At 44.8% G+C, this 23966-nt stretch overlaps 1 protein-coding gene across 2 annotated transcripts in view; it reads right to left on the reverse strand.

Annotated features, from left to right (window-relative positions):
• Window positions 1-23576, reverse strand: part of atf7ip (activating transcription factor 7 interacting protein) — an 87691-nt gene extending 64115 nt beyond the window's left edge. The window contains exon 1 of one of the 2 annotated variants that reach the window (XM_084319072.1): window positions 23101-23576. The gene's annotated coding sequence lies outside the window, so the exon portion shown is untranslated. Of the gene's footprint in view, window positions 1-301; window positions 391-23100 lie in introns of those variants that run through there. The other variant, XM_084319074.1, reaches the window with a different exon arrangement.
• Window positions 23577-23966: the final 390 nt, after the last annotated feature.

Genomic DNA, 23966 nt, shown 5'->3' on the forward strand with positions numbered 1-23966 from the left:
TTGTCATATTACACATAACTACAAAACCTTTAAAAAAAAACATACAACTTATAGTACATTTTGTCCATTTCAGCATTATCCCCTTAATTAGGCTTTTTCTCTTTACATAAATCTGAATAGCTTTGATTTGCTAACATAGCAAACATGTTACCATCCCCCTTCTCTATCCGCAGAAACCCAAAATGGCCACCAGTGCGCAAAGGAAGGTCCGCAACAATGCTGAGCACTTCAGTCAACTGAGAACCCATTTATGAACTCTCTGAAGTCTCTGTCATAGCAAGAGTAAAACAAAATACTCAACCTATTTTTGTGTTTTCAATCCATGTAGCCATCCTAAAGCACAATATTAACCAGCAAAATGCACTTTTTACACAGACCCTAGCTAATAATGCACTACCAGTAGCAAAGTGCACAGCCTGCCTCACTTAGCACCCCTCCCCCACTGCACCCCTCCCCCACTGCCTCCCCCGCAGTGTGGACTTAACCATTCTGAAAAAGAGGGGGGTTTGTCATATTACACATAACTACAAAACCTTTTAAAAAAAACATACAACTTATAGTACATGTTGTCCATTTCAACATTATCCCCTTAATTAGGCTTTTTCTCTTTACATAAATCTGAATAGCTTTGATTTGCTAACATAGCAAACATGTTACCATCCCCCTTCTCTATCCGCAGAAACCCAAAATGGCCACCAGTGCGCAAAGGAAGGTCCGCAACAATGCTGAATACTTCAGTCAACTGAGAACCCATTTATGAACTCTCTGAAGTCTCTGTCATAGCAAGAGTAAAACAAAATACTCAACCTATTTTTGTGTTTTCAATCCATGTATCCATCCTAAAGCACATATCCTGGCATTTTCTTTATTTTCTCTTTTTTTTTTCTCTCTCACTGACATAACCTATATGGCATGTGCCACTGTCATATTTAACTAGTAGGCTATGACTCTAATGATAAAATATATAATTCAAGTTTCTAACAAATTTGTGTTCGTAGCTACATTTCTAAATGTAGTACAAAGCACAGATAACTGTGGTATCATAGGCTAATGTAAAGTGTAAATCATATGTAAAGTGGTGCAATGGCTACATCTAGCTGCTTCTTCTGAGCTCCACTAATATTCAAAAAGGTAAAAACTGGATAGGTCAAGACCGTTTTCAGCACCTAAATACCATACACACCAAAATAGGCATCATTTGGCACGTTGGTTCACATATTTTGCATTAGCTGTGGTTTGATCAGGTAATCATGACATATTTAAAATATTACCATTATATCTTTTAGAATTCAGTATTTTTCTTTGATTAGCACAGTGGCAGTTAAATGAATGTCATTGTGTGTCACGAAGCAAGAGTGCAGTCTGCATTCCAATGTTAATGCTCACAACGCGCAGTCTTCCCTTCCCCTCCCCCACTCTCACTGCATCTGGATTCACTGCAGCAACTCAAAATGGCCACCTGCTTTTCTGTGCGCTGCCAGACGGAGCACTCTACTGAAGCAGGCACATGCAGTAGAAACATCATATCAGGTTACAGCACAACTACATCCAAACTAATTTGCTTTATGTTAATTTAGCATCAACACATTTAATAATAAATTTAAAAAAATGCTGCAATGAAATATCATTAAAGGGTGGCTAGTTTCGCACTTTCGCTGTCCAGCTAATACATTTTTTAAACATTGTTACGCAGCACTTATTTATATTATCATCTGCAAGCAGGGTAAAATAATATTCTCAGAACATCATATCCCTTCACACTGGTGCTATAGAGCATTGTTTACCATTTTCTCTTTTCAATGTGCAAACTAGCTTCTCTCATCGCGCTGTACGGTCTAGATAGTCCCATCACCCTTGTGAAGCTTCACGTAGGCTTGACCCAAGTTTGTCATTCATTACAACAAAAACCACACCACCATGATCAGTCTCCAGTGCAGACAGATTGGCTATAGGCCTAGTTAAACCAACTCCTCCTGGACCCATTTTGAACTTGCATGGCCAGATGATCTATTGAGGGTTTGGTGTGCATCTTATCTGACGTTTTGTTTTACAGGGTTATACCAATCTTGTCTCATTAGTGAACAACACTGCTAAAAACTAGGGATGGGCACGAGTAATGTTTTCATTAGCCAAGAGTAGTGCTTGAGTAATTGTTTAGGGAAATTTACATTCTTAGAACGCATCTTAAAGAGCATGGCAGCAGCAAAAGCAAGACATTGCACAGAGTCACACACACGCTACACATGCAATATACCCGATGCTTAATGCGTATTGTCAGTCAAAACAGTCAGTTACCATTTGTAATAATTACATTACCTCCACTAAGTCTGCAACAGGTCTCTGCTCATAGAACAGCATATGTGTATCAATAGTATATGAATGATGCTACGCAAGGTGGGTGACATGTTGTTGGCACAATTTGGAAATGCAGAAACACAAACAGCTGTTTTTATCTTTTAGATAACACTAAGCTAACAAACCTTTTGCGGTTACATTAAGTATACTATCCATTAGGGCTAGAGTTGTTCCGATAACGATACCAGTATCGGAAATGCCGCCGATACTGCCTAAAATGCTGGTATCGGTATCGGCGAGTACCCTCTAATTCTCTAATTTATCAACAACACTGCGGTCTGCTGAGTGAGCATTATAAAACAAACGTGTTTTTAACCGACCGTGAATTAAAGTGTCAATGTTATTTGTCATTTTAACAGCAGATACTTTCCAGATACGTTGCCATCGTCCCGACAGAGCGCTGTTGACGGGGAGCTCTGATGGGTTCGCTTGGTGGTGTTATTAGCATTGAACAGCTAACCGAAAGCTAGCGTTAACTAACGTACGTTTTTACTTTAACGTTACCTTGGCTAAAGTTGGGGCTATTCATAATCCAGCAATAATGGCTGCAGACCTGCAAGCAAAGTACAGCAAGTTGGCAAATGAGTATTCCAAGTTAAATCACATTTTCACCAGTAACGTTACAGTCTTTCCATCTACCGGTAGCTCATGCTAGCTAACCTAACGTTAGCTCACGTTAACATCGTCACTGATCGTAGGGCTGGGCGATATGACCAAAAACGTTATCGCGATAAAATTATTTTCATATAATTCGATATCGATAATTATCGTCGATATAATGTCTGTCAAGTTTAATTAACTTCTTATGCTGCTGCGAATGTCTCGAGTCGAGTTGATGTCGTCATCAGTCCGCGCACGTTAGCAGTTAGCCGACAAGCGGAATATCTCATGACAATGTAATAAATATGACACTAAAATACTCTCTTCCGCCACAATACATTGCAACGACGTCCACTGTATACCCACACTACTATAAACGTGGCCTCAGAATTCACGCCACACACATACTCGGCACGTAAATATATAAAACATCGCCGTGCAAGCTAGTTAACCTAGCCAGCCTGTTGCTTCTAAGCGGTGTATTCCATGACAATGTGCTAAATATGACACTCAAATACTCTCTTCCGCCACAATATATTGAAACGACGTCCACTGTATACCCACACTACTATAAACGTGGCCTCAGAATTCACGCCACACACATACTCGGCACGTAAATATATAAAACATCGCCGTGCAAGCTAATTAGCCTAGCAAGCCTTGTTGTTGAGTGAGTCCTACCTCTCTACCCAGAGGTGCAGCGCGGGTCTCCTTCGCTCTCGGCCATCTCCTTCACCGATTGGTTGTTAGTGCGTGCTCATATCCAAGCTTGGAGAATCGATATATCGAAACTTTGCGACCACGTTTCATGTTTATTTCGAGGAAATAATTTATCGCGATAGTTATCGTTATCGTTTTATCGCCCAGCCCTAACTGATCGACCACCTCGCGTACACAATTAATGACATGTTGCGGACAGCCATATCGGTGACAATGTTTAGCTTTTAGTGCCAAATGATAAGAGTCTGAGGCGGAGTCTCAAAAGAGAATGTTGAATATTTATTGTGCAAAAATCACACAAAAAACGGAGCCTCGTGGAAGCAAGTGCAGCAACGAATAATGTCCGTGTGGAACTAATGTGCCAACAACCTTTCCGTGGGTGAACTCATTGAGATAGTTTTCAATTATTGATACTAATACTAATCTATACAATCACCTGTTGTTGAATAAATACCATTACTTAAAAACAGTATATATAAAACAGTAACTGTGTAAAAAAAAAAGTTTTATAATTTATATATATATATATATGGTATCGGATCGGGAAGGAAAAAATGGTATCGGAACATCTCTAATTAGGGCTGGGCGATTCTTACTCAAATGTGAATCACGATTTTTCTCTCTAAGAATTGAGGTCACGATTCTCTCACACACTTCTTATTTTTTTCAATAAAATCATTTATTGCACTCTTTCTTAAACAGACAACATAAAAAAGAAAAGAAATAAATAAAAATTATTAAAAAATCATCATAATTTAGAAATGAGATTGCATAGGTCTATGAATGCTCCATAGCTTCCAAATTCCAGATTCCTGCAACAACGCACACCTCAATTTGGGGGATGTATTTGGTGGTAACCAAAAAAATTACGTGTTTGGTCCGAAAAGCACATTAGGCATATGTTGCCACAAGGTGGCCAAAATGACTCTGTGGCCCTCCCAGTTGAGGGTCAGAGTTCAGCACAGTAGATGCATGGCATTGGCTACGATAACTAGGCCTATTTGCTAGTGCCAGCATGCCAACAGTCAAAGCTACCTTCTAGTCATCATTCAGGGATCAAAGGTCCCAACTCGCGTATCACAAGTCGGTGTCTCTGTGACAGTGTTGAGCACGCTAAGGTCTCCGTAATCAGTGGGTTCATCAATTATAATGGATGTTTTCTTGCACCGCTCTCCTGAGGAACTGCATACATGTGTTGCTCAAAGACCCGAGGCAAATGGATTTGTTGAAGGCTGCTCTCGTTTACCATCAAAGCACCTCCCTGCTTGCAATGGTTGATCAGGAAAGGACGAGCTTCCTCGTTTTCATCTAGTACTGTATGTACACTCAGGAGTTTTTTATTTAACGTGCATTGGTTAAGACTATTCATTCAATTCACACATGCACTAAACCAAAAGTCCTGTACCGAACGGTTCGGTACGAAGATGTGTACCGTTACATCCCTAACAGATGCCCTCTGTAAGTATGAATGAGCCTTACATAAGCTATTCCCCCCCATTTACCTGACACTGTATATCCATTACATAGGCCACTGACTGGGCTCTTCAAAAACAATTCAGTTCAGGCTGTAACAACACAGGTCAAGAACAAAGGCAGGCACTCCATCATCCCACTCAGCAAATTATTAAAATAGGGCTAGGCTAGCCTAAATTTATTAATATATTCCAAATTAAACATCCTTGGGAGGTACCACCACTCCTATTTCTTAAAACCACCTTCCTTTAGCACCCCACTGCCACAGTATCAAGTTTCCAACAGAACCCAAAATCACCTATCTTCTACCACTTGCAGGTGTCTTTCTTTGCTTTTCATTTGCAGGTAAGGCGGGATGTATCAACAGTATGTTTGTTTATTTTCCAGTGTCAGAGGCAGTTTTAGGTCTGTATTGTGCTCATTTCCCCACAGGACCCTGTTGAATAAGAAATCTGATGGACTCAAGACTAGATGGCTAGGAGGACAGGTGCTCATCGACATCGAAGACAATCCTTTATCGGACGTATGCATATTTTTTTAATACCATTTCTGTCCAGTCAGGTGGATATTTCTCACCTAAGGTATCTTCCTACTTGCAAACTACGGGAGTAAAATCGCTTTTTGCACATTATCGATAAGTTCCCACTCAAAAATAACAATTAAGATAAAGCCTAGCTTAATTAATAGAAAATGCAAGATCAATGAAATGCTGTATTTAAATACAGTATTGTCTTTGTCTTTTAACATTAAAAAGATAATAAGGATATAAGGCTAAATGTCAAACTGACTCAGAATTGGTGCTTCAACACCTAAAATGCAGTATGATTTAATGAATTTTTTTGAGTCAAAATGTACCCCAACAAATCTTTCTAAGGAGTCCATAAGTAGGCCTAGGCCCTTGCACACAGACTGTACGCGTGATTTGTCCTCCTGCAGCTGAATGCTAGCAAAAGCTGGGAAGAGGGAGAGAAGAGAAGGGAAAGGGGAGGAGGGAGGGGGACTGAGCCACAGGAGCTTCCATCTGATTCAGCCACAGTAATTATTTTGTACCCATGCGCAGCCTAGAGAAACCAGTCTACAGCTACAGGAAAAGAGCCCGCATTAACCATCAAAGAGAAGAACAAAAACCCCATATCAGGATGCAAATGAAGGGTTACAACATGGGTTCTCTGAGGAGATGGGTGCAAAAGTGTCAGAAGGAGCAAAAGGTGTTCCATTATTAATATATAAAAGAGATCTACGTGCAAATGTATGCAAGTGTAAGTGTCCCATTTAACTTGAGATCATTTCTGGAGCAACTCTTCCATTAGTAGGTTGTACAGTTTGACGCAGTCTGCATAAGCTCTAGCTAGCAGCGCACAATCAGAACTGAAGTGCACTGCCTCACACAGTGTCGGTGCCCATCCCCCACTCCAGCACAGTCTGTCTCACAGTCTACAGGTTTACAGCCAAGCAAGGACTAAACCATTCTAGTGTAAGGGTGCTCTCGTCAACAAGGGAGGGAGCTAGAGAGGTGAATGACAAAGTCACCCATCAAAACCGCAGGCTAATATTCCTCTGAACTACAAGTAAAATAACAATTTTAAAAAGACTATTGAAGAGGAAAAATATGTGAATAGATTTAGAAAGTTGACCCTTTAACAGACAAACATTTCGGCTAAGAATAATTTGATCTTGAAATGGTTTTCAGGCAAGGTCGTACAATGCAAAGTAAAACTTTCAAGATATAGCTTGACATATCAATATTAAAGGGGTCACAAAAAGGAATCGGGCCAAAGCGTTTTTTCTCTCCTATGTTTTCATATGAATATGGCAGATTCCGCAGGCCTCTTCTGTGAACACGAACGTTACTAATGACAAGGGTCATGTTCTTGTGTAATTTTAAATTGCAAATGCAGCATTTAATACGTGTAACTTATCCAAAGCACAGTGAGACATGGAAAGCATGAGAGTCACCATCAATTCCTCCTACATTAACATTCTTCACCAACTCCAAATATTTTCATAATTCCCAAAGCTTCAAGTTTTTCAATAAGCTAGTTTACTGTAAACTATATTCTTCCCACCCCCTGCTCCTTTCTATTTAAATGATTGTTTGAGCTGCATGCTGAAACTCAAAATGGTCTCCAGTGCTGTTGTGCGCAGCAAAGCACTTGGCAGCAAGAGGAATCCATTTTAGCAGAGACTCCACCCACTTAGGAGTCTATGACTTCGTATAATTCTTAAGAGGAAGACAATGTAGCCTGCTACTTTTCGTGGTCTATAACACTAAGGAACTTTTGCTATATTTTTTCCCTTTTGCTCAGTACATGAGTTGTAAAGAAAACTCAGTTAACCGCTACATTCCTTCCATTTATTTTAGACCCTGATGAGCACCTGCCTGTGTCACAACACATTGTATAATTTTATTAAAGCATATATACATTACACATTAGCCTAGGTAGTCAAAAATAGAAATAGCCTACTTAACTTAAATTTTTGCTTTTAGTAAAATGATTTATTTCCCCTTTTTTCCCTCCAAAAAATTCTAACTTCCCCTCTTACCTTTACATTTAGCTGATGCTTTTATCGAAAGCAACTTACGAATTGCGTAGAAGTAAAAAAAAAAATGGGGGTCTCACCCAAACTATCCAGATATTCAAGTATTTGTTCCTTTCATAGGTATTTGAAGCTCAATTCAGTATTTGGAAGCTTTGTTTTTATATTTTCATAATAAACGCAAAACAAGCGGATATCTTGCTACTGTTGCTGGGGGGAAAGGTTAGATTGTGCATTGTGGGACCACACCTCTGAGTCGGCATGCCACGATAAAACCAATGATATATGTGTATATAATATAGGAAGGAATATAAATCTGTAATGGATTGTTGTGGGTATGTGCAAACGTGTGTGTACGCGCGTGCACGTCTGGACATGTGCAGCTTCTCTCTAAAATCGAAGTTTCAAAGTTGTTTATGAGGTTTATTTTTCGTGGGGTTTTGTTGCCTAGAGACAATAAGATTAAAGGTGAAGCCAACCCCCCCACACACAAAAAAACACATTAATAATAGTCCAAATGTCCAAAAATAGTCCAAATGTTGTGGACACACATCTTCCTCACCATCTAAACACACATTTAACTATTTGTGTTTAGTATCACTAGTGGGTGACATGCAAAATTATATTTTATTATAGGTTAGGCTATAAAATGGCGTGATCAAAATGCGACAAAGAAACACAGGCTAATTCAAGACTGAACCAAGACTGTATTTCTTCCCCAGTCATTATCAGCTGGATAGCCAATGGCAGTTGCACAGCAACTGGCTGGAGCTGGTTGAAACCGGTTCCTGATATTCAGATTGGAGAGGGGAAAGCAATAAACCTATTCCATCAGGTCCTTTGCTTCATCTAATCTTCAGAATATTGACATGACACGCTTGAAATATGCCTACACGATACAGATTCTTAACCTGTTAAGCCCTAGCCCTATTTTCTGAAAATCCGCCTAAAAATACATACCTAAGTAAATGAAATATTGCACCACTTCTACAAGGCCCATCTACATGTTCTTGGTATCTAGGGACATCTATGGATCTCATGGAATGTACTCCCACTGTCAGAAATATTGTGTCTGTTACTAGGCTTGAGTAAATTGTGATGAAACAAAGGAGAATATAGATTATGATTTTTCTTTGACAGTGAATAACACCATGCTAAAAATGACCAGACATGGGCGCTCAAGTAGCACACCACGTACTGCGCTGCGTCGCAACACGGCCGTCCCGGGTTCGACTCCCGGACCCGGCGACCTTTGCAGAATGTCTTCCCCAGTCTATCTCCCATTCTTCCTCTCTCTCTGCCCAGTAGTAAAAAGCCAATAAAAACCTACCAAAAACATAATTAAAATAATAAATATACAATTGACCAGACATGAAAAACTGCCACTGAGCTTGTTCAGCACCTTCTTGAGATCATGTGTACAACAAATCTAAGCAAATGAATAAAGGGAAGATGATTAAACATAATGTTTTGTCGATACAGTACTGAATTCTGCCATCCGGACACATGCTATTTGAAATATTATTATAGAATATAGAATACCAGGCCTATAAATTACCTTATTGTGGCGATAAGAAAGTAGTGAGCCAGAGACGTAGGTCGAGTTGAGTACTTTACTTATCCTGCACATAGCATTTACAATAACAACAACCCGTCACCCGAAACCGGAAGTGGCATTTAACCTTTCCCCTAACCAGTACAACCCACACTCTTAAAGGCACAAGCCCACCTTGGTGAATGTCTCTTAATATAAGTCACCACACAGGCCCCCCCAGAATTCACCAAAACAAAAACTGCAACTAATTAATAGCCAGTGATCAGTCCATCAATGAACAGATTACCGCATGAAATAGTCAACGTGGAGGGGGACGGATCAAGCGGCCAAACCGACTGCGCCTAACCAGAGGGGGATTAAGGGAGAGAAGTGGGACCAGCGGCCGGGCCACGGGAGGGGCCAAGGCCGGAACAGAGGACGGGGCAGGGGTCTGAGCCGAAACCGGGGGCCGCCCCCCCCGCCGCGGGGGTAGGGCCAACTGAACTGGTTCGTCCTTGTCCAAGTGGGCAGGCTTAAGACGGTCTATAGTGACCCGCTCCGGCCTGCCCCTCCAGGACACGGAAAGGCCCGTCATAAGGGGGCTGCAGCGGGGTCCGATGGCTGTCGTGCCGGATGAACACATATTTGGCCAATGGCAGGTCCCTGGGGATGTAGGACTGGGGAAGGCAGTGGCGGGATGTTGGAATGGGAATAAGGGCATCGGCAACACCCCGGGACACTGTTTGATGGTAGGCGACGGACCAGGAAGCTGTGGCCTCCGGAAGAAACTCCCCAGGGACCCGCAGCGGCTGGCCGTACACCAGCTCGGCGGACGAGGCCTGGAGGTCCTCTTTGGGGGCAGAACGAAGACCAAGCAAAACCCACGGGAGGCGGTCAACCCAGTTGCCATCCGTAAGGGCAGCCCGAAGAGCGGCCTTCATGTCCCTATGGAACCGCTCGCAAAGCCCGTTGCCCTGCGGGTTGTACGCCGTAGTGCGGTGGATCTTCACCCCCAGGTGCTCTGCAACTGCAGTCCAGAGCTCCGAAGTGAACTGGGGGCCCCTGTCGCTTGTGATGTCCCCCGGTGTGCCAAAACGGGCCACCCAGCAGCCGATGAAAGCCCGGGCCACCTCCGCTGCCGTAGTGGAGGACAGTGGAACAGCCTCCGGCCACCTGGTGGTCCTGTCCACCATGGTGAGGAGGTGAGTATATCCGCGGGAGGGGGGAAGGGGGCCCACCAGGTCCACATTCACGTGATCGAACCGCCTCTCCGGCACTATAAACGGTGCTAAAGGGGCCTTGGTATGGCGGTGCACCTTGGCGCGCTGGCACGCCACACATGAGCCAGCCCAGGTCCTAACATCCTTCCGGAGGCCAGGCCACACAAACTTGACCCCCACCAGCTTAGTCGAGGCCTTCACACCTGGGTGGGAAAGGCTGTGGATCATGTTAAAAACCCGGCGCCGCCAGGCCGTAGGCATCATAGGGCGCGGTTGGCCAGTGGAGATGTCGCAGAGGAGAGTGGCATTAGCTGTTTCAAACACCACATCCTCCAGCTGCAGTGCAGTAGGGCCCGTCCGGTAGGCCTGAATGTCCGAGTCTGTGGCCTGGTCTGCCGCCATGGCAGCATTATCGAGTCCCAAGTGGACGGACCCGATGACCGCCCTAGAGAGGCAGTCGGCGACAAAGTTGTCCTTGCCCGCCACGTGTTGAATGTCCGTGGTTAACTCGGAGATCGCCGATAGCTGCCGCTGCTGACGTCCCGACCACGGCTCCGAGGTCTTGGCCATGGAGAACGTCAGCGGCTTATGGTCCACAAAGGCAGTGAACTGGCGGCCTTCCAACAGGAATCTAAAGTGCCTAGTGGCGAGGAACAGACCCAGCAGTTCCCTGTCGAAAGTACTGTACTTACGCTCGTTGTCGCGGAGCTGTTTGCTAAAAAAGGCCAGTGGCTGCCAGGCCCCGCCCACCCACTGCTCGCACACCGCCCCCACTGCATAGTCAGAGGCGTCTGTCGTGAGGGCGACCGGGGCAGTGGGAGAGGGGTGCACCAGCAGAGCAGCATTGGCTAGCGCGGTCTTGGCAGCCCCAAAAGCGATGTCCATCCCCGAGGACCAGTCTAACTCGTCCTTGGGCACCTTGCCCCGCAGGGCCTCGTACAAGGGGCGCATGAGGTGGGCAGCATGGGGAAGGAACCGGTTGTAAAAGTGCACCATGCCCAGGAACTCCTGTAGAGACCGTACGGTGCGGGGGGCGAGGAAAACTGGCAATGGCCTCCACCGTGGCGGGGAGTGGGGTGGCTCCCTGTGGAGCGACGTGGTGTCCGAGGAAGGTGATGGACTGCCCGAACTGGCACTTGGTCGGGTTGACGATGAGGCCGTGTTTACTGAGCCGCTCAAACAGCTGCTGGAGGTGTGTCATGTGCTCCTCTAAGGATGCACTGGCTACAAGAATGTCATCCAAATACACAAACAAAAACGGCATGTCCTGGAGCACAGAGTCCATCAGCCGCTGAAACGTCTGCGCCGCCCCCATGAGCCCGAAAGGCATTCTTAGGAACTCAAAAAGTCCAAAGGGTGTAATGACAGCTGTTTTGGGCATGTCCCGTGGATGGACCGGCACCTGGTGGTACCCGCGCACCAGGTCCACCTTGGAGAAGATGACGGCCCCCGCCAGGTGGGTAGAGAAGTCCTGTATGTGCGGCACAGGGTACCGGTCGGGGGTTGTGACGTTATTAAGGCGACGGAAATCGCCGCAGGGGCGCCAGCTTTTGTAACCATATGTAATGGAGAAGCCCACGGGCTGTTCGAGCGGCGCACAATGCCCAGTCGCTCCATGGTGGAAAACTCCCCCCTGGCGATTGCCAGCTTGGCTGAGTCGAGACGCCGAGCCCGGGCATAGACTGGGGGGCCTTCGGTGGTAATATGGTGTTCCACCCCGTGTTTGGCCACTGCAGATGAGAACGTGGGTGTGGTGAGGTCAGGGAACCCGGCGAGCAGGCGTTCATACGGGTCCCCGGTGGCAAGTGTGTTGAACAGGCAGAGAGCTCCGCCCCCCCCAACCGCCCCAAGTGTGCAGGGGTAAGAGGAAAAAGAGAGGGCATCGATCAAGCGACAGTTTTTCACATCTACCAACAGACTGAAGGCACAGAGGAAGTCTGCTCCCAGGAGCGGCATGGACACCGCAGCCATCACAAAACCCCAGCCGAAACGGCGCCCCCCAAAACACACCTCCACATACCTGGTGCCGTAAGTACGTATGGGCGTACCGTTCGCTGTGTCCATCTGGGGCCCGTGTCTGCCGTCCATGGTGTCCACGCCCTGTGCCGGCAGGATGCTGCGTTGTGCGCCCGAGTCCACCAGCAGCCGCCGGCCGGACAAGGAGTCAGTGATGAACAACAGCTTGCAGTCATGGCCGGCACCCACAGCCACTAATGAGCGCCGGCCCTGGCGTTTCCCTGCCCCTTGAAGCTGCATGGCTTGCGACACTGCTTGGCCCTGTCCCCAAACCTGGCATGGTAATAACAGAGCCCGTCGTCGGGTTGGCGTCGGGCTGTCACGGCAGCCGCGCTGTCTGTATAAACATCCAGTGGTGGGGCTGAGGTGCCCTGGTGGGGCAGCAGTGCATGGACAAACTGCTGCTACCTGTTGGCCAGGAAAACCCTGTCTGCTTCTGCAGCCAGGCCGCGATAGTCTTTGGTGGAGGAGAGGAGGGAACTGGCCAGTGCCGTGCGCACAGGCACTGGAAGCTGCCGTAGAAAAATGTGCGTGAACAGAAAGGAGGGATCCGCTGATCCCAGCACAGCCAGCATCTTCTCCATCAACTCTGATGGTTTGCCGTCACCGAGGCCGTTGAGGGACAGCAGGCGGTCCGCTTTCTCTAACTCTGACAGTTCATACAGCTTCAGAAGGAATGTCTTTAGCGCATTGTACTTGTCAGCTGCCGGCGGATCCTCCAACAGCATCATCGCCCGTGCCGTCGTCGAAGCATCCAACGCCGACACCACATGGAAGTATTTGGTTATGTCCTGCGTTATTCCTCTCAGCTGGAATTGGGCTTCGATGTGTTGAAACCACGGCCGGGGATTATGCTGCCAAAAGTCGGGCAACTTGACGGTCGCAGCGTAAATGTTCATATTAGCGTCGTTAGCATTCGGCACGGGTGCGCGACGCCGTTGTCTTGAGACATAATGCTAATGCTAATTTAACGTTAACAAATGTTCTTCACAGGGTCACCAATGTGGCGATAAGAAAGTAGTGAGCCAGAGACGTAGGTCGAGTTGAGTACTTTACTTATCCTGCACATAGCATTTACAATAACAACAACCCATCACCCAGAACCGGAAGTGGCATTTAACCTTTCCCCTAACCAGTACAACCCACACTCTTGGCACAAGCCCACCTTGGTGAATGTCTCTTAATATAAGTCACCACATTATTATATATAGCCAACTCGCACATCTATGGATCGGGCCAAATCTCAATTTGGATTTAGTATCTCCAGGCGTGCACTGAAGAACCGCGAATTAAATCTACTGTATGTACAGTTCCATTCTAATAATGGACATGGCTCCGCCATTTTGAATCCGTTTGCAAAGTGGATTGTTGCTAAATGTTCACAGAAGGTTGACACACTAACTGCGCTCCAATCTATGCCAATAACGTTCAGTTTTGTGGTAGAGAATCCCAAGAAATAAACAAGTCATTTGCTTGCAACAAGCTAGAATCGGCTGGGTACTGCAGTTATTCGAATTTTCAATGCTCATTGAGAGCTCTGGATACCCTCTTCTCATATGACTACAACTGGCGACGGCCGCTAATTCAAAATGGCAGATATTTGCTAAATTATAAACACATTCCATACACTAAAATCTCACTAATAACACTTTACCCTATTCATTGGTAAACAAACATGTTGTTGAAAAAAATATACACTATGACTTCTGTTGTGACTAGGGGTGGGCATGAGTAATCGATTGATCGATTACTCACGGCTATGAGACAACTCGATCTTTCAGCCAACAACAGCCAGCTACTGCACTATGAACTGCCAGCCAGCTTGCTGGCTACCCGAATCCACAACAGCCAGCCAGCCAACCGTACAAAATACAGTCTCAGCCAATCACATCGATTTGTACAGTTAGTTAGCTCCACTCCATTGCGAATTAAAAGATAGCCAGACAGCACAGCCTGTATTAGCTAGCTACAGTTGCTAGGTAGCTAACGTTAGCCAACGGAAGAACGGTAGCTAGCTAGCCAACAGCTGCAAAAACGAACGCCAATGGTGTTATGAGCTATCAGTAGCTAGCGAGCTAGATAACGTTAGACAACGCCTCGTGTATTAAACTAAAGTGAATAGTTTACTGGGCCATTTTGTTGAATGATTCAGTGATGTTAAAAGAGGAGCTGCACGCTTGCCATCTCGGAGCGAATGAGAGGATGTTGACAAGATGGGTCTGTGAGGGGGAGGGGCAATGAGGGCACTGCGAGCAGCATGTCTGAGCGTCAACAACTTGCTGTAGGAGGAGAGAAGACAGTGAGTAATCGATCACTACTCGAGTACATCATGCGATCAATCTATCTGGATTTTTTTTTAATGCCCATCCTTAGTTGTGACATGGTTAGGGTCTTTACTCTTAGATACATTTGGAGAGAAAAAACGCTACTTAATGTCATACAGTCTGGAGGGATTGATGTAATTTGCGGTCCGCCGATGGACCGCTCTGGCTAAAGAGGTTAAATACTACTGCAATTCATAGTATCCCTTGATTGGCAAAACCAGGTGGCTGTAATTGATGACAAAAGAAGCCTCGTCCAATCAACAGTCATCTCCCACCTTGACTACTGCAACGCACTGCTTGCTGGCCTCCTGGCCACTGCCACCAAGCCTCTTCAACTTATTCAGAACGCAAATGATCAAACCTACCGATGTCGGCCCATGTCACCCCACTTCTTAGGGACCTGCACTGGCTCCCCATTGCTGCACGAATCCGCTTCAAGGCCCTCGACCTGGCATACCGTGTGGCAAAGGGAACCGCTCCCGCCTACCTCCGGTCAATGGTCTCTAGCTACACACTATCAAGACCCCTACGCTCTGCATCTTCTGGCCGTCTCAGACCCACTCCTATCCGAGCTCCGGGAGGATCATCAAGGAGAACCTGCCTTTTCTCAGTCCTTGCCCCACAATGAACTACCCACCCCAGTTAGGACAGCCGAAACCCGTCCAATCTTTTGCCGTCGACTAAAGACGCACTTCTTCAACCATTATCGGAAATAAAAACAAAAAAATCTAACCCTAACTAACCTTACGGTCATGCACTTGTCCTAATAAACTAACCTACACTGTAGCACTCAACACTTTGATGAACATTGTTGTGCCCTTGTAACAGATCGGTTCGGACATGGCCTGAGTGGGAGTTGATCCCCGGTCTCCCGCGCCGCGGGCGGCATCACAGACCCCTATACCAAGAGGTGAATTCACTTCTAAGTAATGGGTCTGGATGCCTCTGGGGAGTGAGTTTACTTGCAGTACCGCTGCCGTCCACAGTCACTTCACAACACTGTCCATCGTGACTGTAGGATAGACACACGGCACCTCCGTTACACTCACCCCCTAAACTCACACCACCCAAGGCATCCGGGTCACTTGGCACCAGTGTAACAGATCGGTTCAGACATGGCCTGAGTGGGAGTTGAACCCCGGTCTCCCGCGCCGCGGGCGGCATCACAGACCCCTATACCAAGAGGTGAATTCACTTCTAAGTAATGGGTCTGGATGCCTCTGGGGAGTGAGTTTACTTGCAGTACCGCTGCCGTCCACAGTCACTTCACAACACTGTCCATCGTGACTGTAGGATAGACACACAGCACCTCCGTTACACCCTTCCTGATGACTTGTCGTACAGAACTTGTAAGTCGCTTAAGGCTGTCCCCGAACACTGTTTTTAGGGTTCGAACGTTCGCCAGGATTTTTCGAACGGACGTTTGAACGTTCGTTTTATTTTATTAATTAATTTGATTATTATAGATTTTACGGGGGGCGGTGACAATGTTTTTGTTTACAGTGGTGGCTGTTCATGTAAACATGTAAACAAAGCACTCGGAAGAAAATAAAGGGAAAAGACAGCAGTCAAACATACCGGTAATATCATATAACGCACTAACTTTTTTGTTGGGTATGCGCGCCAGCCACTTCACCCAGGCGTTGTATACTGTATACTCCAAAATCTTTTATCTCCAGTTATTTTGTTTCTTTCTTTCTCCCGCACGGCCCCGTACTTCAGAGTTAGGTTGTTGTAAACGGTGGATCTTTTGGGCATGGTGTACCCAGGCTTTGCGCGATGTTTACTCCAGAATCTTTTATCTCGTTATTTTGTTTCTTTCTTTCTCCCGCACGGCCCCGTACTTCAGAGTTAGGTTGTTGGAAACGGTGGATCTTTTGGGCATGGTGTACCCAGGCGTTGCACGATGTTTACTCCAGAATCTTTTATCTCCAGTTATTTAGTTTCTTTCTTTCTCCCGCATGGTGTAAATGGGCATGGTGCTTGAGCACTGCTGTGTTGTGTGTAACCCGCTCTAGCGTCCCCACCTCCCCGGTCGTGTCGCGTGTGCACCAAACGTTCCACCCAAAAACGGATTTTTTTTTGGCGAACATTCGAACCCATTCATTAAAATCCGAATGCCAGGGTAACGAACGAATGTTCGAACGTTCGGGCTCAGCCTTAAAGTCGCTTTGGATAAAAGTGTCAGCTAAATGACTAAATGTAAATGTCTGCAAAAAACTAGCAGGTGATTATCATTAAATGAAAACCATGGCCACATGCTGGGGCAAAAGTGGGCAAAAAAATTGGCAAAAGTGGGCTAAAGTACAGCATATGATGCTGCTTGGTGTTCCATCAATCCCATTCACTGCATATGCATCAACCGTAATCCTCTCCCACATTAGTTGGGCACAGTGTCGAGCAATTTTGCAGGTCAAAGTTTAACTAATTTGAACTTTGACCTAGCGAGCGAGGCAGCATTTCTTTGCAACAGAAGGCGAACAGTGCATCACAATTTTGTGTCGTTTTGAATGGTTGAACACAGATTGAAGGACTTGCCTACCTTGGCACTTAGTAATCAACAGTAATCAGTTGGTGGGGGGTGAAGTTGTGAAGTTATCTAAATCACTTGAAGCATGAATGTGATATATCACAAGAAACTACTCAACCTTGACCTGCCTCAAATAGATCCACCATCAGCTCTATTTTTCAATCTTTCAAAATCTTCAGTTGCTATTGCATGCACTTATCTGTGTTTCATTACACATATGTGTGCATGCTTACCAACAGTTTTGCCTGTTTTATTGCAACACTACTATCACCAACATCTAAGAAGGGAGATCCCCCCTATTCCTATTGCTAGGTTTTAGTGGGTTTTTCCTTACCTTCGTGTGGAGTATGTCTGGGATTGTTGCATTCATTTATTTTAAATGTTTTGGACTTCATGGTGTTTTTGTTTTGTTCTTGATTTATTGTGATGTTTCTTCTTGACTTGTTTAACCGTTTCCCGGCCAACCACGGAGATGTCCGTGTTTCGGATCCAACGGTTGAGGACCAACCACGGACGTGGCAAGGTTGTTTTGGCTTTTATTCCATTGCAATATCCTACTCAATGTCACGAGCAGCACTGCAGAAGTACCCTACTCTTTGAATTCAAAAAAGTGCATTACCGGCCAGATCCTCTTAGGGGCGCTATCTCGATAATGCAGTGTTCCCTATGGCAGAAGTTGTCTTGTTTTTTCTGGATCTCCAATGTAGTTTTCTGCTAACCTGAAGCTATGCCTGTAGCCTGTTACACGGAATACGTTTTGGGACGCGGATTTCAGTGTGCAGTAAAGGAATATATCATCAGCCAATGGACATATCACTCTACCAGATGGCGATCGATAACTGGGAAATCCTTTGGGGGATCCAACTGGCCCACGGTAAGATCTTTTTCACGTAAAATACATGCTGATCAGGCCTTGTTATGATAGCCATCCACCAATGGGCGGTTAGGTGGCGTAGCGGAGATTGCGTTCGTCACCAACCCCGGAGCTGTGAGCTGGATTCGCCTGTTCGAATCCAGCTCACAGCTCCGGGGTTGTCACCAGCTTGGCTGGCCGTTCACACTAATACAATTGGCTGTATTAGAGGGTGGGAGAAGCTGGCGGGGTGGGTCCGGGTCGTTGTAAACAGCGACTCCTACAGTTCGGTCGGGGCGCCTGCTGAGCGCGGATAGGACCTGAGTGGGATAGTGTGATCCTTCCACACGCTACGCCCTCTCAGGGAGGATCCGCGCTGCCAGGTGAAAAGAAGCGGTTGATTGGCTGGACGTGTGTCGGAGGAAGCACGTGATAGCCTCCACTCTCCCAGATGATCTGACTGTGGGGGGTAAGTGCGAAGCGACTAGGAAGGGATTGGGAATTGGCATACGACTAACATTGGGATGGGAGAAAATTGGAGGAAAAATGGAGGGGGAAAAAGATCAATAAAAAAAAAAAAAGCCATCCACCCGATCAGCGAATGTGGCTACTGAGGCTAACGCGGTTATTGGTAATCAATAATCAGAAACGACGTCCCCCGCCCCCCCCCCCTTTCATGCATTCATGGTGGACCATCATATCGATCATATGCAGTTTGATTTTTAACTCTAGCTTCTGTATAGCTGAAACGCTGTTCGATTTAATGTTATTAGCTTAGCGGCCTGTATCTCGCCTTCCAGGAAATATACTAGTCCAAATCCCATATAACGCTTATATTCAAGATGCTATAAAATGAGAACGTATTGATGAACAAATTATTTCTTTAAGCCATTTTGAAGGGACAGTTTATGGTCTCAATTGACAATGAGAATGGACAGATAGCAATACTATAAAGTATAGATTTAGCTCTACAAACAGCCTCACGGACTATGCAAGTCTGTTTAGAAATGCTGGCCGGCTAGAGTGATATTAGACGGATCCAAATGGCCCCGAATGTGTTAAAGAAGACGACTCCGGCCGATGGGGACATTAACGTGTGTTGTCAGGCCTTACAAATAAATGTTATTTGACCGCCTTTAACTCATTCCCCGCCACAGAGTTTACTCGTTATTGGGAGCTGACGCTTGAACGCCAACGAGTATACTCGTTATTTGATCGTTTTTCCTTTTATTCGATATTTGTATTCATTATTCATCCAGGGACCTTGGTGTTACCATAGGGAATGAGTCTGAGGTCGCCAAAGTGCAATACCGGCCGCATCCAGCTAGACGGCAGTATCGAGCACCCTTTGTAACCTTGTATCTTGGCCTGTGGAACGGCCGAATGTCTCCGGTTTCACTTTTCCTTGTTGGGCGAGGCGAGCGGTTCTCCCGGTTCCATTGAAGCGAGTCAAATATCCCGATCCATATGTTGTGGTGGGTTATGCCGTGGACCAAATGGACATTGGATGTACCAGATGGCAATCAAACAATTGGAATATTATTTTTGGAATACTCCCGATCAAGGTAAGGACGATCTGACGTACATTTTTGCTTGATCCTGCAATGCTTTTATACCGATCGGGCTGATAATAGTTTTTAGTGTTCATTTAGTGTTCACATAATACCTATGATATAGATTTGATTTTGGAATAATAGCGTGTACAGGCTAGGGTTGGGCGTGAGTAATCGATTGCTCGCGGCTATGATAAAACTCGATCTTAAATTATTAAAAAAAAATTACTTTTTCTTTTATTTGTTTACATATTTGTTTCACATGTATGTGTAAGATTATAACCGTTTGTTGGTTTCATTAAACATGTACATGAATGAACTAAATAAAGTTTTAATAAAACAAAAACGTAGGCGGCTGGGTGGCGCAGCGGACATTGCGCTCGTCACCAACGCAAGATACACCGGTATCGAATCCGGCTGTCAGCGTTGCCTCCGGCTTTGGCCGGCCGTCATACTAACTCAATTGGCAGAGTTAGCGGGAGGGAAGTCGATGGGTGGTAATCTGGACGTGGTAAAGCGACTCCTACAGGTCGGTCATGGCGCCTGCACAGCAGAGACAGGAAAATGGCGGGGGCAGTGTGAGCCTCCTACACGTTACTCCTTGCCAATGAGAGTCCGCGCTGGCAGGTGAAAAGATGTGACTGGCTGCCTCCACATGTATCGGAGGGGACATGTGATGGGCTTCTATCCTCCCTACGACCGGCCAGTGGGGGGCACATGCGAGCAACGATCAAGACAGGGGAGGGGAGAATTGGCACGACTAAATTGGGATGGGAGAAAAATAGAAAAAATGGAGGAGAAAAAGTGGATCACATTTTTTTTAAATAAAAATACTTTCTATTGATTTTTTTTTTTTTTTTTTTAATGTCCCCTCCACGAGTAATACACGATCACTCAAGTATAGCATGCGATCAATCAATCTGGACTTTTCTTAAAAATGCCCATCCCTAGTACAGGCAAGAAACAGCAACGTCTATAGTGGAATTGACGTATAAGGCTATAACTCAGCATTTCAGAAATTACCCTAGACCGCTCTAAAACCATACTTATATTCACCACGGTATAACACGGGAACGTATGGATGGAAAAATGTATTCTTTTTCACATATTGAACGATAGATAGGTGATGTCAAATGGGCCATAGTATTGTATCCATATCTATAATATAGAATAGCTCTACAAACAAGGTGACGCACTCCTATCTTTTAAAGCGTGGCAGTGCTAGAGCGGGCCCGACTAATTCCCGGCGGTCAATGAGTTAACTACGAGTGAAACACAACACTCTAACTTGCCATCTTTAGAAGGAAAAAAATTACTTTTTTTTTTAAACAGACGTATATGGTTCTTCGTCAGAGGTACTGAATTCATTGACCCATTCAACTAATAATTAGCTCCCAACACCTGCCTACAGGCATGCATAACACCCAATAAAAAGAGTGGGTGGGGCCTTTCAAGAAATCTGCCCCTTTTTCAGTTTCACGAAAAAAGGATAGGCCAGTGCACTATGTGAGCACTGGCACTAGGTGGTATGGGGGAGGGGAAACTGGAAGGAAAAAAAGGAGGGAAGCATATCCCAAACATATAGTCCTACTTTGTGTGTAGCAACTGGAGTCACTGACACTGTGAAACACTCCAGACTGCCAAAAATCTGGGGGATGTCTTTACAGAACAGACACTAAATAGGTCTCCAGGGTGTAAATCCTGATAAAGTCAACAGCCTACAAAAATAACACAGGGAAGAATGCATAGGGCCTAGCACCAACCTAAAAGCAAGGGAAAGGACAAGCAGGGAAAATAAACCGCTCAGCTCTAGTATTACAATTGACGTTAAGCCACACCCACAGCCTAAGTCTACACCCACAGCCTAGGTCTGTGTGCTGCATGGAAAATTACAGCAGGACTGTACCACTTTTGACTTTGAGGGGGGATTTCTCAACACATTATTAACATGGCAAGATATACAACTTTGAATGAGTCTACCTTTGTGTATTGCACATATTGAGATTCAGGGATTGCATCTTTCCATTTGATAAACTAATATCTAGCCTAAACTAAAATAGTTGGGGAAAACATCTCATCTACCTTTGAGGATTTATTTTATTACATCATTTAATAATTTAATCATAATTTTCCTTGAACCTCTCAGTAGACAAATTCCAGTAATTAAGATGCGTCACCCGCCACCACCTTTTTTAGTTTTTCTTTCTCTTCTTTACCACTTACTGGTGGGTAGTAGTGCTACTTGTTTTAGTGGCAACACAAAATGGCCACTTCTATAACAGGGTAGGATTGGAGCCGTCAGTCTGAGTCAGTAAAATGTCAAGGATTTCAAGGCAATCGATTAAAACCAATGGCAAAGTTCAACTGGGTTAAGAAAATGATTTCCACTTTATGACAGGATGATTAGTCATCAGAATTAAAGTTGCTAATTCAAGCTGTTTCTATATAATGTTCTATTTTACTTATATTTATTAATTAATTAATGTATTTAGTGTGTGTGCATGCTCAAGCATCCTCAGCATGATGAATTTATTTATTTAGAGTGGCGTAAGCCTGAAGTTGTGTGCGCGTACGATTTGTTTGCTAATGCAGTTTTATTTGCAAAATGTGAAGAAAAAAATATTACATAAACCATATTTTTCCATATTGAATTAATATTATAAATGTATAATATATAAAGCAATGTAGACAATGTTGTATTTGTAATGTATTTCCGCTGCCTTCTAGCTAGCCAAAAATGGCCTGGAACTGTTAGCATTGCAGATCAGGTCAATGACATCCGGTCGTTTAGTGTTAGTAATGTGGCTCTTAAAATGACAAAATTAGTTATTAGTTAACGAAACATATAATCCTCCTGTGAAACGTAATTTTATCTACATGTAGTGTCATTTTTGCCACAGACGTAAAGGGGTTTGTAAAATGACAACATGAGAGGTATATAACATTAACAGGTCTTGCTAGATGTTTCAGCTAAACAGTTCAAAAGCGTTGAGCATTAATGTTAGCATTATGTTGGAATTGACTGAAAAAGCATCACCAATGTCAGTGAAATCGTTTTTTAAGTTAGAAGCAAAATGCTAGCTAGTCGCCCAAAGCGTAGATCAGCATCCCTGCATTATCCTGCAGAGGGCGCTCTATACATGCAAACAATAATTATTACACCGAAACAATAATAGATAATAAAGAAAAGAAAAAAGAGAGGGGTCAATATGAGCAATACTTAAATTACAAGGAGTTGCATGGTGATATGAACTAGAATCAAGAGACAGGTTGTCTATTTGACAAGTGAAAGCCATTTAGCTAGCTAACATGCAAGCCATTTAGCTAGCTAACATGAAAGCTGCATGGTTCCTTGCAGTAAAGTTAGTCAGCCTAAGTACTCACCAATGGTAGGCAACGTGGTGTCCGGCGACGTTCCCGTGAATCTCAGTCACTGCACGAGGTTAATTATACTTCCCGCTCTAGCACTTTCCCGTCCCAAGTTACTAATGTTTGAGAGGTCTGCTAGTGTACCGGTAGCGTGAATGCTTTACTCAACGAGACCAGTAAGCTGCACCAAAAAAAATTCTTATAAGAGTGCGTTCTCTGACACAGCGCTCGACTCCTCCTTCTTTCGTGCTCAAAAAAAAAGAGAGAAAAAACACTCGACAGCCAGAGCGGTGTAGACCAGCTCCCGCACACAAAAATTGTTTTGTCGTTTTACTTTTAGTCTCTCAACTTGTGCTGATGATGAAGGTGTCCAACAAGGTAAGTATTACACTCACAAGATATCATCGGCTGTTGTGGATCAAAATGACGGTCTTTTATGACCACAGTTAGCAGTATCCCTCGTGCAGAAGCTGAAACACCAACGCTACACAGACGGACCAGATGGTCGCACACAGGACTAGAAACAGCAGCGCAGAGGCAAATACTGTTGGGGGAGGGGTGCGATCTGTTGTTGAGCGAAATGAAGACTGGGGGAGGGGAATAGTCAGTGGGAGGAGTCTAAGCAAGAATAGTCTGAAACATATTTTTCTGAAACTGCACAGCAAATTAACTCATACAAAAAAATGCACAACTATGGGTTAAATGGGAAACACTACCCCAGTCTTTTATATTGAAAAACACTTGTCTAACCAAGGCTAAAAATCATACATTTTTGTCAGCCTATTGTGAATTGATAATAATGAGATCAATACATGTAGAAATGTTGTATGTCCATATTCAATACCAATAATTAGACAGAATTTGTTGAGTTTTAACCATTC

This window comes from Notolepis coatsorum, assembly GCF_963971535.1.
Source record: "Notolepis coatsorum genome assembly, chromosome: 7".
NCBI classification, from domain to species: domain Eukaryota; kingdom Metazoa; phylum Chordata; class Actinopteri; order Aulopiformes; family Paralepididae; genus Notolepis; species Notolepis coatsorum.